This window comes from Schistocerca piceifrons, chromosome 2, assembly GCF_021461385.2.
Source record: "Schistocerca piceifrons isolate TAMUIC-IGC-003096 chromosome 2, iqSchPice1.1, whole genome shotgun sequence".
NCBI lineage: Eukaryota > Metazoa > Arthropoda > Insecta > Orthoptera > Acrididae > Schistocerca > Schistocerca piceifrons.
Window position 1 is genome coordinate 186,343,410 of NC_060139.1, and position 11,078 is coordinate 186,354,487.

The 11,078-nt window shown below is 46.5% G+C and overlaps 1 protein-coding gene across 1 annotated transcript in view; it reads left to right on the top strand.

Moving 5' to 3' along the window:
* LOC124777128 (ubiquitin-conjugating enzyme E2 H-like) overlaps window positions 1–8,675 on the top strand; it is a 53,339-nt gene extending 44,664 nt beyond the window's left edge. Inside the window, exon 2 of the mRNA XM_047252419.1 lies at window positions 7,758–8,675. The gene's annotated coding sequence lies outside the window, so the exon portion shown is untranslated. The remainder of the gene's footprint in view (window positions 1–7,757) is intronic.
* Window positions 8,676–11,078: the final 2,403 nt, after the last annotated feature.

Genomic DNA, 11,078 nt, shown 5'->3' on the forward strand with positions numbered 1-11,078 from the left:
CAGGGAGAAGCTACAAATGGAGCTCCAGTACCTACAAGAGGAAAACATATTGAAGGCAGTACCTAACAGTCGGTGGACATCCTGATCATTATTGTAGACAAGATAAATATGTCCCACAGGATTTGCAGAGATTTAAAGTCTACGATTAATGCACAGTCCGTTATCAACACCTACCCTATCCTTAAGCTCAAGGACATTAAGGCATGCTATGCAGGTGGCAAGATCTTCATAAAGATTCACTTGTAGTGTGGTTATCTCCAACTCCCTTTGGACAAGGCATCATGAAACAGTTTAGTGATCAACACCTCTTCTAGGCTATTCTGCTACAACAGACTTCCGTTTGGCATCGTAGCCCCCCCCCCCCCCAACTATTTTTCCATGATACTTTGAAAATCTGAATCAGGATATGCCCGGAAGAGCAAACCAGCTGGATGACATTACTGTTACATGTAAAAAAGAAAAAAATGCTCGAGTATTAGCGAACAACCTAGATTCCCTGTTTGTTGTGCTCCAGCACCCAAGTGTGTAGTACGGCAAGGACAAATGCTATTTCTTTGTGAACCACATTATTCAGGCCATCCAACAACATCAGACACCTAATGATACTAAGCAACTACAGCCAGGCTTAGGCCAATCAAAATACTATAGAAAATTCATTCTCCATGCAGCAGCCATAGTAGATACGCTTCATCAGCCCTCCAGAGGGCTCACCACTCTTTGGCGGACTCGTGCTTCGCTACCACAGGGCCCCCGCCTTGGCAACATTTTTTTCCCTTCCGTGCTGCGCCTCTATCCTGTTGCTATTTTTTCCCCCTCCCTTGGAAGACATGTCTGGGATGTTATGGGGAATGTTCTGCATTGTCTGTCGCTGACGTAAGAACAGTATTACCTTTGTTTTTCGCTCCCTTTTTCTTTCTTTGTTTCCCTTATCCTCTCATTCCTCTGCTTCGGCGTTTGAGGTTCCTCGTTTTCTTCTTCCTCCCTGTGAACTCCTGAAGGCCGGCACGCACGACTGACGCATAGCGGGTGACTGGGTAACGTGTAATTCCCAGCCTCAGATCGACAGGTAGGGTTCACATGTACCCACTGGTAAAGGCCAGGCCCAGGGAGGGGTGATTGCCTGAGCCGCAACCTTCCCAAATTGCCGATTGGTCCGTCTGTCAGGTGTCCGGGAGGTTTTACCTGAGGTGTGAACAATCACCTAAGGCGGGTGCGCCCCTTTGTGAAGGGGCCCCTAGTTGGAAGGAGCATGCCATCGGAGACACTGGCAATCATGGGGATTTCCTCGTGATGAGTCAATCATCTTTGCACTCAGCGTCTACAAAACGTAAACGTAATGAGGCTAATGATTCAAAGACCCTTCCTGCTGCACCACAGTTCCTTGTGGTTTCACGTACTGAAGAGTCAGTCCTTTGCCATGGTAAATCCGGTTATTATTCAGAAAGGTGTTTGTGCAGTTGCCAGCCCTGTGAACTCCTGCTCATTTATGGAATGGCAATGTGCTTTTGGAGACTACTTCTGATTCCCAAGCACAAAAACTGCTTGCTGCCTTGCTTCTCCCTGGCTACCCTGTTCGTGTTGAGGCCCATTGAACTTTGAATTCTTCCCATAGTGTAATTTACACCAGGGTGCTCATTGGTCTAACCGAGGCCAAAATCCAATCTTACCTCTCTGATTACTGCCATCCATTGTGTAATGAAAAGGTAGATTCCTCCTAGAATGGTGCTTCCATGCAAGATAAAAGTAGGCTACGAAATTCAGTCTGGCAAGACATTCTGAACCCACTGATACCAGTGTAATCGTTTCAGCCACCACAGAACGTCTTGTCAACACCCAGGCAAATGTGTAACCTGTGGTAGGGATGCGCATGAGGGCGATTGTCTGCTGGGTAAAGGAAAAAGTGCCATACCCAGTCATCGCAAGTTACTCGCTAGTCGTAAACCCTGCACTCTCCTGTCTGGCACCTATAGTTATGTTCTTGTTACCCCCTCGCTCCATGAAGGACATGGCCACGCAGATATGCAATCTCCAACTCAGCTCCGAGGTTGTGAATTCACCCAGTGTCAACGTATCGCCATCTCCCCCCCCCCCCCCCGCCCCCCGTCCAGCTGTGCAAGAACCCATCAAGCTCTTGCCTCAAATCAAGTGGTGAAGCCACCAGCTACACAACCGGTAGGTGGGAAAGGACAGCAGTAGTACTCTCATGCAGACTTCCTTCGTCCCTCCAACCAAACAACACTTGAGTCTTCCTCTGACTGGAAAGGCTCGAAGTAGTCCACCAAAAGCAAACAGTCTTCTCCTTTGCCAACTCAGATCCTCTTCGATGATGTTGCCACATATCATCTTAGCCTGGCCAGCTCCATGTCGCCAGTGCGCACCACCAAGCGTTTTTCAGCGTTGGACTTCACAGACTGACTGCACAAGCAATCCACTGCTTCTTTGGACCCCATGGAGCAGGATCCTCTTGCTCCTGTGCCCTGTAGTAGCGACTCTTCACAGGCTGTCACTTGGCATCTCTTGTCATTTGACTCTCCTCCAGTGGAACGTTTGTGGCCTTCGGTCCCACAAGGATGATTTACGTCTGCTTTTAGCATCGCAGTGTCCGCCTTCAGGAAACTAAATTGCGCCATGACCACTTTGAGCTTTCACATTTCTTACCACTTCGTTTTGACCTTCCCCCTGAGGTTGGCATTCCATCTCGTGGGGGTGTCCTGCTGCTCATACGAGATGACATTCATAGTCAACCCATCTCTGACTACCCATCTTCAAATTGTTGCAGTTTGCCTTTTTCTTCCCCTCCTGACTTTTTCCTTCTGAACCATTTATATTCCTTCGTCATTCGATGTCACAAGGGCAAACTTCCTTCAGCTTACTGGGCAGCTACCTTCCCCATTTTTGCTACTTGGTGACTTTAATGTGCATCGTTCCCTTTGGAGTTCTTCCAGGACCTGTCAGAGAGGTGACCTCTTGGCTGATCTTCTTATTCAACTCAACCTCTTCTGCCTTAACACTGGAGCACCCACTTTCCTTTCCGACTCCTCACACACCTTTTCCCATTTGGACGTTTCCTTCTGCACTACCCAGCTTCCCATCGTCTTGAGTGGTCTGTTCTTTCTGACACTAACTCGAGCGACCAATTCCCATGTGCTATCCGTTTGCTAATCCCTACCCTATTTGTGTGCTCGCCCAAATGGCAGCTTACTAAAGCTGACTGGCAGCTTTACTCCTCCCTGGCGACCTTCGAAGAACAAGGTTTCCCCAGTTGTGATGATCAAGTGGAATATCTCACAAATGTTACCCTTCCTGCTGCAGAACATTCCATTCCTCGCACTTTCTCTTTACCATGTCGCGTTCCAGTCCCTTGGTGGACTGAGGCGTGCCGCGACGCGATTCGCGCGTGGAGACGTGCTCTTCGCGTTTTTAACAGTCATCCTATGATGGCAAACTTCATTCATTAGAAACAGATGCGCGCAAAGCGTCGTCGCGTTCTTCGGGATAGCAAAAGGGCTAGCTGGATTTCATTCAATAGTTCTTTTAACAGTTCCACCCCTTCCTCTGTCGTGTGGGCCAACCTCTGACGGCTCTCAGGGACCAAGATCCATTGCCCAGTCTCCGGCCTGACAGTAGCAGACGATGTTGTCTTGGACGAACAGCTAGCTGTCTCCAACACATTGGGCCGCCATTTTGCGGAAGTTTCGAGCTCTTTCTACTATCACCCCGCCTTCCTGCATCGGAAACGAGCGGAGGCGGCTCGAGCTCTCTTCTATGAATCGTGAGTGCTAAAATGCCGCCATTATTATGAGGGAGGTAGATCACGCTCCCGCTTCGTTCTGATCCTCCTCCCCAGGGCCAGACGCTGACCACATCCAGATGTTGCAGCGCCTTTCTCTTGCGGGCAAGCACTTTCTGCTTAACACATACAACCGCATCTGGACAGAGGGCACATTTCCCGGACGCTGGCATGGAGCCACCGTCATACCCATACCTAAGACTGATATGATTCATTCCCAGCTGGTATGTTGGCTAGAGTCTCGCAATTTACTGACGAATTTATAGTGTGGATTTCGAGCGCAGCGTTCTGCAGTCGTCAATCTAGTTACTTCGTCCACTCATGTCATTATTGGTTTTCTGCTGAAATTCCAGATTGTGGCCGTGTTTTTCGATTTGGAGAAGGACTAAGACACCAGCTGGAGAACTTGTACCCTCCATACTCTTTACACGTGCGGCTTCCATGGATGCCTGCCCTGTTTCCTTCAGGCAATTTTAAAAGACCGAGTTTTCAAGGTGCGTGTGGGTTGTGCGTTGTCAGACACATTTATCCGGGAAAACGGTGTGCCTCAGGGTTCTGTCCTGAGCATTGTCCTCTTTGCTATCATCATTAACCTTATAATGGCCTGTCTCCTGCCAGGCATCTCCAGCTCCCTTTTTGTTGACGATTTTGCCATCTATTGCAGTTCTCCGCGGACCTCCATCACTGAGCAGCATCTTCAGCGATGTCTTGATCGTCTTTACTGCTGGAGCACCGACAATGCTTTCGCTTTTCCACTGACGAAAACGTCTGTATGAATTTCTGGCGACGCAGTTAGTTTCTCCCACCATCTTTACATCTTGGGCCTGTTGCCCTTCCGTTCGTTGAAACTACGAAATTCCTGGGCTCATGCTCGATAGGAAACACTCTTGGTCCTCCCATGTGTCTTACCTAGCAGCCCACTGTATGCCGTTTCTCGATGTCCTAGTGTCCTCAATGGTTCTTCTGGGTTGCTGATCGAACCACCCTCCATTTGTACCAGTCCCTTGTCTGTTCGAAACTCAACTATGGGTGCTTTGTTTATGCATCAGCACGTCCATCCCTCTTACGCTGTCTCAACACTATCTACCATCGTGGCATCTGTTTAGCCACAGGCGCCTCTTACACTAGCCCAGCTGAGTGTCTGTATGCTGAAGCTGCTGAACTACCACTATCGTACCGCCATACTTTCTCCTCAGCAAGTATGCATGCTGTTCGTGTGCCATGCGTGGCCACCCATCCTATGCCTCCTCCTTTGATTCATTTGATCACTAGTATGGGGCACGTCCTGGAGTCAACTTTCGGCACTTGCTATGCTGGCTGAACTTCACACTATCTGCAACCCTTCACCACCATGGCTTCATGAAGCGCCCCATGTTAACCTTGGCCTTCATTCGCTTCCTAAGGACACTACTCTAGCCTCGGTCTATCGCCTTCAGTTTCACGAACTTCGCATGGAACTTCACGTTAATACCTTTGTATACACTGATGGCTCTGACTGATCGTGTGTCAGGTGTGCCTTCGTCATTGATGCCCACGTCTTTCGATATCGGCTTCTGGCACACTGTTCGGCTCTTTCATCTGTCTCAGGCCACGGAGTGCGTCCAGCGACACAGCATTTTCAATTGTATTCTCTGCTCAGACTCACTCAGTGCCCTTCAGAGTCTATGTACGCTATACACCGCCCATCCCTTAGTGCAGTGGGTCCAGGAAAACTTGCACTTGGTCACTCTTGGTGGAGCCAGTGTGATGTTTGTGGGTTCCCGGTCATGTCAGTCTGCCAGGAAACGAGGCTGCTGATGCTGCTGCCAAGGCTGCAGTTCTCGTACCTCAGTCCGCGAGTTCCTATATTCCCTCCGATGACCTAAGTGTTGCCGTTTGTCAGGAGGTGGTGTCCATTTGGCATCGCCATTGGTCCTCCCTTCACGGGAATAAGCTCCGGCTTATTAAGCCTCTCCCAGCGGCTTGGACGACCTCCTCTCGGCTGGGAGTAGGTCATTTTAACTAGGCTGAGTATTGGGCACTGCCTTTTCTAGCCATTGTCATTTGATAAGTGGCGCTACCCCATCACTTTGTACAAATTGCGCCCAAGTTTTAACTGTCCACCGCTTCCTGATGATGGAATTCCCATTTTTTAACAGCTTACGTTCCTGCTTGGGTTTGCCGCCTGAGTTATCAGCCGTTTTCGCAAATGACGCGCGGGTTCTCGACCGCGTTTTACTTTTTATCCGCCAAAGCAATATGGCGAAGGCCATTTAATTTTTAGGTTTGGACTTCCGTTTCTGTAAGGTCTCTCTTTTAGTCCTTTTTCCACATGCCTGTTTTAGCTGTGTTCTATTATGTCAATTGAGGCTGATGTACAGTCGTTTTTTAATTCCTCTCTGTCTTCGTGTTCTATAGTTTTGACTTGGGCTCGTATGACACCAGTTGTTTTTTGCGCCCTAAAGTAAAACAAAATCAAAACCAAACCACTTTTAGTTATTACAGGAAAAATGTTAAATGGAACTGGATATCTGTAGGCCTATGTGACAGTCTTTAGGGACCAAACACAAGCTCTTCTGCACCTGTAATGTCTTATGGCCAATGACCTATCAGCCATTAATTGTGGCAGCACTGGATTATGGTTTGAGCATGGTTTTATCACACGAAGTCAACAGCATGGTATGCCCTATTGTATTTATCCCCAGGACGTTAACGCAGGACCTACTCAGCTAGAGCTGTATAGAAAAGGAAGTTCTGGTCGTTTGTGCCCTCACAACTTGTACTATTGACGGATGACGAACCTCTTATCATGGTTAAAGGCCGCCAGACATGTTCTTACCTGGGCAGTGCATTGTCTCTAGCAGTAGGCATTGATTTTGTCCATCTATTCTTCAAACATAAAGTATCATTCCACTGCTCAACCTGCCAATTCTGACGTTCTCTCCAGACTTCCAACAGGCCAGCACCCAGAATTTGATGTATGACAGGTGGTCTGTTTCCATGTGGGCAATGAAGCAGACGCGATACTCATCGCCTGCCACTCCTCTAATGACTTGGTCATCTGAGAAGTACTCTTGACTACTGGACCAAGGATGACCAGTGGACTGAAAACATCTGGACTATCTGGTAGCACAAGCCTTTTGGTATCGTCGCAACAAGCTATCTGCCCGTAAAGGCAGGCTACTACAGGGGGACAGTATCGCACTCATCACATGATTCCATACACCCTCTGGCATCGCATATTGTCACTCCTCCAACAGAACACTGGGGGATAGCGCTGACAAAGCGGCTGGCTAGGCAACATCTATATTGACGTGAGAGTGATACATTGCCAACATGGTTGCAGATTACCACAACTGTCAGTTTCAGCTTAGCGGTATTTGCCCTGTTGTAATACATCTCCTTGGCCATATCTCCACTTAAATTTTGCAGGCGCCTTTTAAGGGTCTTCCTGGCTCATTGTTATCAGTTCAGTCAGTGGCTTCTCGTATGTGTCACGCATATCATCATCATCATCATCATCATCATAATCTCAAACAAGTCACACTGACCCATGTATTTTCGACCAAGGAGCTTTCCATACAACATCCAGCAGATCGGCAGAATGGTTTGTCTGCACATAAGTCACTACTAACAAAGCTGCACTGATACTATCCACTGGCTAATGTACGACCCTATTTTTCGCTTCATACCGCTCTACCCCACAATACAGAGCCAGGCCAACAGAGAAATTACGTGAGCGACCACACTGTTCATAGGTTTCCATCGTTCTTCTGACTTGATCTGACCCCCCTCCTTAACAGCCATAACCCCCCCTTATTGAATTAAGTATAAAGTTCGAGCATTGTTTCTCCAAGAACTGCTGCCACTGAGGCTAGACCTTGTGAGAAGTGGAACTAAAAGATGGCTCTGCCACAAACAAATCTACCAAATGTACCCCCAGTGCACACACACTTCTACCGTGGTCTTTCACAGTCTTTTGTTCCAGAGTTGGACTACCTCCCTCTCTCAGGGCCACGGACGATGCTGACCAGCCACTGTGTCAACTGGTCTTTCAGCCTCCAGCTTCCAGCGAAGTCAGCACCCCTATGTCCCACACACCTGCTCCGATGGAGCCCTCCAGGCTCACTGATTCCATGAGCAGCCAAGAGGAAGGTGAGAGCCTCCTGGGACTTAGAGACGTGGCACACTCTCTCGTCCATCGTGGGGAGGGGTGCTGTGTATGGGCTGTTAGCCCTGCCTATCAGCAACGCTTCATACACAGTGTGTGTGTCCAACCCAGTGAAGCGACAGGGGCCACACCAGCAGCCTGCAGATTAAGACCAGGCTGGTAGGTGGCTGCACGAGCGCCACCAGAACAGTCTTTCCTTAGTCCTCCCGGCCAGTTGCCAACCACAGTTGTGGTTCATCAGAGCTTGTCGCTAAGGAAAACATCAGAACTGTCAATGCAGTCTCACAGCCGATCACCGCCACAGTGGAGCCGCCAGTAACTACCTCAGACATCGCCAGGAAGTGGCTCTTCCGCCTGAGGCTGAAAAATGTCTTTGGAATTTTCCATCTCCTTTGTCTTAGTTTGTGAGAGAGTGAACTCCGAATTTGACTTTCTTCTTTATTGGTGCCACCTGGCCATTTACAAACTTGTGTAAAATCAGTGATTAACACGAACTACTACAAACATTTCCTTTAATTAACGTGCTCTTGGAAGGAGCTTTTGTTTATATATTTATTAAAAAACTTATTGTATATTGTTTATCTGGGCTGAGTTCGCATTGCTCCTAAACCAGCACAGAACATATCAGTTCCACTGAGGAAGACACATACATATTCCTTTTCCATCATAGTCCTGTTCACATTTTATTTTATTTTTGTTATTTCTTTAGTCGGTTTTTTGGCATATATGCCATTATGCCATTGCCATACTACTTAGTTAACACATGTTATGATAAAAAGAAATTACAGCATTTTCAAACGGAGTACACAGTAGCAGGCTACAAATCAGAGCGTATCATAGTAACTAGCAATTATTTTAGGTTATTGAGAAAAAGATACAGAATAGTAAAAATTCAGACTATATTAGCATAATGATATATTAACCTAAAATTTGGGCTATAAGATCGTTTCCAAAAGGTAAAGGTGAAGCAATAAATAGATATGGCACTATCACGTGTCACAGTCCATGGTACCGAAGCCATCCAGGGGAATAGACGTCCAATTATATGGAAAATTTACAATGACTTAAAAAATCAGGATTCTAAAAGTAATCACATTTTCTAATGTGTGGCTTGCAGCGTGGTTGTTACCTTCACTGCAGCTCTCGCCCCACAGTGAAGACGGTTGACAGTACCAGATACACAAGTTTCCCACGTTTACACACTGCTGCGAGGGGGAAAAGGACTGCGTTCAGTGGCAGCAGCGTAAAATATGTCCATACTGAGGGCTTGATTCATTCGTCATGGCCACCGCCAATCAGATGACGCTCAGGAGGTTTGTCTGTGCACCCTCTTGTTTTGACTCTGCTGGCAGTAACTTACCTGAGTTTAGTGATGAACAGGGTTTGCAACATATACACTAGGGCACAATACGCCTCGGCATCGATTACGTACTCCTGTCGGACAACTTCAGTCGTTTCGATGGGTTCCTATTGTGGGCTTGCGGAAAACTGGGTGTACGCATTGATGGATTGCTGCACATGTTGGGCAGAATATATCGGCGGTGTGTTGCCACTTTCAGCATTCCTGCACCTGTAGACCTGTAGGTTCGCTTAGTACAGAAGCACGTCAAGACAGAGGCATTTTGTTAACGTTGGTTTCAGACTGAACGTCATTCAGGGAAGAAATCTAGCACATTTTACACCTGCTCTCACGGACGACAATTGGGAGTCGTCTGCTTGCAACAGGACTAAGACCATGTGTGCCTCGATCCAGGCGCCAGTGACACACACACCACCACCACCACCACCACCACCACCACGGCTACTCTGGTGTCATGAGTCACGTGGAAAATGCAATGGAGCTCTGTCACCATTCTCAAAAATTTTAGAAAAAGTAATGTACAGGCAGCTTCTCAACCATCTGACCACAAATAACATATTATCAAGGACAAAGTTTGGATTTCTGAAGGGTTCTGATATCGAGAATGCTATTTACACCTACAGTGAAAATGTACTTAATTCATTAAATAACAAGTTACAAACAGCAGGTATTTTCTGTAATTTGTGAAAGGCATTCGATTGTGTGAACCACAACATCCTTTTAAATAAATTAGAATTCTATGGTGTCACGGGCAGTGCTGCAAAATAGTTCGTCATACCTCGCTAACAGGAAACAAAAGGTGTCAGTGCAAGCGACTAGGAAATTAAGTCATCAGTCATCACCAGAATGGGAAGAAATTACATGTGGTGTCCCACAAGGATCCATCTTAGGGCCATTGCTTTTTCTTGTGTACATTAATGATCTCTCATCAGTTACACTGCCAGAAGCAGAGTTCGTTTTGTTTGCAGATGACACAAGTATTGCAATAAATAGTATGTCAAGTGTAGTTCTAGAAAGATCTGCTAATGATATTTTCATGGATATTAATAAATGGTTTAAAGCGAACTCACTGACATTAAACTTCGAAAAAACTCACTATATGCAATTCAGAACCTGTAAGATGTTTCCACCCAGCATATGCATAAAGTATGAAGAAGAGCGGATAGAAGAGGTTGACAGTCTTAAATTCCTGGGATTACGACTTGATAATAAATTCAGTTGGGAGCAGCACACCACAGAACTGCAGAAACGCCTTAACCAATCTGTATTTGCAATTCGAGTGTTAGCAGACATAGGCGACATAAAAATGAAAAAGCTTGCATACTTTGCCTACTTTCATTCCATAATGTCATATGGTATAATATTTTGGGGTAACTCTTCAAGTCAAACAAAAGTTTTCAGAGTCTAAAAGCGTGTAATACGTATTATTTGTGGAGTAAATTCACGGACGTCCTGTAGAAACCTCTTCAAAGAACTGGGTATACAAACTACTGCCTCTCAGTATATTTACTCCTTAATGAAATTTATCCTAAATAATCTTTTTCCAACAAATAGCTCAGTTCATACATACAGTACCAGGAACAAAAATGATCTGCACAAGGACTTAAAAGCACTTACTTTAGTTCAAAAGGGGGTCAAAAAGGGGTCCACTACTCAGGAACACTCATCTTCAAGAATTTGCCAGCAAACATAAATTTAGTTACAAATAAAGATCAGTTTGAAAGGAGCCTGAAAGATTTACTAGTGGCCAACTCCTCCTACTCCATTGACGATTTTTT